Source organism: Glycine max, chromosome 2 (genome assembly GCF_000004515.6).
Source record: "Glycine max cultivar Williams 82 chromosome 2, Glycine_max_v4.0, whole genome shotgun sequence".
Classification (NCBI taxonomy): Eukaryota; Viridiplantae; Streptophyta; class Magnoliopsida; order Fabales; family Fabaceae; genus Glycine; species Glycine max.
In genome coordinates this window covers 8,927,033-8,931,471 of record NC_016089.4, presented here as the reverse complement: position 1 = coordinate 8,931,471, position 4,439 = coordinate 8,927,033, and positions in this window count along the sequence as shown.

Genomic DNA, 4,439 nt, shown 5'->3' with positions numbered 1-4,439 from the left:
TTTTGAACGTCTTGATTTTAAAAGTTGGGTAGAATTGATTTTAATAAATTATTTTGAGCTGTAGAAGGTAATTGGAATGTGTGGTGGATTGATTGTTTAGAAACCGAGCATAGTTGTGTTGAAAGTCATGTTTTTAAGTAACTAATTTAAAAGTAATGCTAGTTGCACAATCTTCACAAACAAGGCAATGAACGATCTTGTGGAACCACTTGCTAAGATGTAGCACAATTTGAGGATGCATTGTATGACCAATGCATTTCTTAGTAGGTTGGGACGTTGGGTAAAGATAAAGTAAGAAAATTTCCAAATGAAAAACAAACTTGGATACTTTTGCATGGAAACCCGTTGATACGCTAGGAATCGACCCAAATCTTTTCAATCATAAGTTCATGGTTGACCTTCAAGCTAAAACGGTATGCCACATCACAAACGATGAAAAATGGAATTGGAAAGGTGCTGGGAGATCGAGAAATAGGTTTCAGACTTGCTTTAAGCAGGATTTATCTGAGAAATTAAATACATGACATAGCTGTGAACGTGGTCCTAGTATGTGTAGATTATGTGGATTGAAAACAAGCATTGTCCAAAGGATTCTTATCCTCTTCCTAACATTGATCAATTGGTTGACAATTCGTGAGGATTCCAATTACTTTCATTTATGGATGCTATTCTAGTTTTAACCAGATTCCTATGTATCCCAAGGATGAAGAAAAGATAGCTTATATAACGGAAAATGCCAACATTGTTATAAATTAATGTCATTCAGGTTAAAGAACGTAGGTGTCATATACCAATGCATGAAGCATGATGAATGATATTTTTGAAACAAATTGGTAGTAATCTAGAAGTGTATGTCCACAACATGATCGTGAAAAGCAAGCAACATGAGCAACATTGGGCACTTTTGGAGTACAAGTTGGAAACTTCCGTAGTACTCACCAAGCCTGAAAATGGTAAGAGTGTTGCTCGGTGCACGCAGCATTATTGCTGGTGCACCCAGCATTTTATAAAAATGACGAAATTATCCTTGTTTAGTTTTCCTCTTACGGATCAAGTTGATCCATAACTTGATCCGGAAGTGACTTTCGGATTAAGTTGATCCGTAAGAGACTCCGTAAGAGACTTCCGGATTAAGTTGATCCGTAACTTATGGATCAACTTGATCTGTAAGAGGAAAAATAATAATTTATTAACTACATATTTAAAGATATTGTTTAAGGTTATTTTATACATATTAATAAAAATCAATAAATACATAAAAGATAATAATAATTTTATAAAATTAATATTATCATCATTAATTTATTTTTTATTTTTATAATTAATCATATCATTTATTAATATTATAAAGAATATAAAAAAAATAATTAGTATTATATTAAAAATTAAAATACTAACTACTTTATAATACATTTTTTTACATGATCATTAGTATAAGTGAGAAAATAGTAATTATAAGAAAATTTAAAAATATTAGTACGTTATATAAGATCTTAGATAACGAATGATGTCCATTTTTTGTTTAATTTTTTTTACACCCTTTTCAACTTCTTTATTTTAATTATATTTAAAGTTATATTTTAAATTATTTTTTATTAGTTGATAAACTAAGTTAACTAGATCATTTATAATAATTTACATATACTATAACTAAGTTAACTAGACCATTTTAATAACACGCGTGTATATAGACACAAATGGAATACACAATGAATGAAAATAAATAAAACTAACATTAGTAATGAAAATAAATAAAACCAACACACACACACACAACGATAAAAAAATTAATTTCCTAAAATACCCTTATATTTAATTGCAAAGAATAAAAAAAGAAAGTTGTTAAAAATAAAACTCTAATCAAATAAATAATATTTTGGAGATAATATCAAGAAAAACTAATTTATATTTTCTTATATTTTAGTTCATCACACATGATTTTTTCTATTTTTTATATTTCTATCCGGAGGAACTAACTATTTAAAAATTGTCAATTATATTCATTATTATAGGAATCAAGGTTTTGGAAGGCTTTACATGTTGATTCTAAAAATTGTTTCTAATTGATAGAGTCTGTCTTGATTTGAAATTGTTTTGGCTGGCTTATGAAGGCTTTAATATCTACTTTCTGATTGCAAAAACTAGTAAAAGACATGCTTCATAGGTTGTTCTTTTTTATTTTTTATATTGTTAATATTATTTTACTTTTGAAAGTAAAGCAATTGATAAATTTGAATCATACAACTAATAAACATAAATGCGGGAGCATAGATCCCTGATTTATGATGTCTCGTTCTCGATCGGGAACTTTCATCCATAGACTCTTAAAACCAAAACAAAAGAAAAGCTAGTAGATCTGATGCCTTGTTAATTAGTGATTGGTTCACAAAGAAGAATAAACGATCCATTCCTTCTTTGTTAATTTTATAAGTTGGATTGTTCGCAACGTATATGGTTCTTGTGCTTTGTTAGTTTCATATATAGGGCTGTCCTTCATCAAATGTGGTTTGGTGAGGAAATTAGGAAAAATGAAAGAAATTTTTTTCTTTTGTTATTTTTCACACGCATTTGATGGTTCTCAATTCACTTGCCCTAATTAAGATGAAGTTTTCGTACGTCAAGTTTGATCTGTATATTTTTGTTAATGACTAGCTTACATTATATGATTGTTGCAACTCCCATATATGTTATTCATTTTCATATATTCCAAAGTAATTTTTATTAATTGAAATATTATTGTTGTCCTTTTATGTTTCATTATTTTATTCGCTTACTTAATTGCTAGAGTAGAGTGAGCAACTTGTTCATTTATGAAGGGACAAGAATTTGTACTTTAATGTCCACTATCATTATTCCTTCATTTATTTCAATAAAATTGTCATTTAATATATTGTATAAATATTATGTTATTAAATATTTTTAATTTAAACAAACGTAATTACATTTAAGTATATTAATATTTTACTCACCAAAGATTTAAATTAGCTGACAAGATATTATTTAAACCTTATTAATGATAGTTAATTTTAGTCTTTAAAATGTGTTTTTTCTTAATAATTCTATTTGACTTTATGATTCTTAATTATTTTACCTTTTTATTTGCAAGAATTAAACTCAGATGTTAAAGAATTTTTTTTTGTGAAATAATTGTTTAATCAATTGAATTAAATTTCTTTAGTATTGTTTTATTTTATCTGAATGCAAATAGGATGAGTCAAACAAGAAAATTATAATTTTACTTATTTAATATTTTTATTTTACTTCATACGTAATATATAGAGATACAAAGTGTTAAAGATAAAAATTTAAAAATAAATATTATATTTTGTAAGCAACAAATAGTTTAAGATAAATTAAAACTCTTAAAAGATTTATTACTTTTAAATGAAAGCTATATCATTTTAACAAATTATTCAGATTGATTTAGCAAACTGTAAAGTTAAATAATTTACAATAATTGGTTTAATCAATCCTCATTATTCAAATCCAAAGTTAACTCGGATAGTGAGGAGCCTTTAGAAAAAGAAAAAAAAAAAAACTCAGTTGGTGAGGAACATGATAAATTGAGAATCATTCTAAAAAATGATTTTAAAATATTTTTTATTTTTAAATGGAAGAAACTAGCCAAATGGTAAAAGTCAATAATCGGTTGAAATATCCGGAAAGGCATTGAAATTAAAATATCAAGATTTACCTCTGTGTTTTGTTTAAAAAATGAAAATAATAAATAGAATAGGAAGAGAATAGAATAACATTTAATTGGCCTCACCTAATGTCCATAAAATACAGGTTCATTGATATATATAAAATATGTATTTATTCACAAAAAATCATAAAATATGTGTTTTGTTCCTGCGAAAAACTTATAAGGAACGCCGAATTTTCCGTCATCACTCATCAGTGAGTAATAAAATAACTTTTGGAAATAATTTTACGTTTTAAAAAAACTTAAATACGGTTTTGGTGTCTCAAAAAAGGATCATTTTAATTTTGTTCCTTAAAAAAATTATTTTAATTTTAGCTCATGTAAAATTTAATATTTTTATTTTATTGTTTGTTCTTGAATAATAGCGTTAATCGATGATAAAACAATAATATTTACACTCGGGTGAGTAATCACATCGTTTGAGAGTCTCACGTAATAATCATGTGTAATTTTTTTAATAGTTTATATTTTTAAATTTTACATCAATTGGCTAACATCATCTATTGATTTACAAAATATATTGAAAAACATAATTTACTAAAGAAATTATAATAACGGAAATACATATGATAATTTAAAATTATATGATAATGTAAAATCTTTATATTGTTGGAACATAATTGGTGATCAGATCATAATTTTTTATATAAAAGAATATGATAATATACGAGAGCAGCATAATAAAATAAGAATATATAACAATTAAATTTTATTTAATGTTTGAGGACATTCA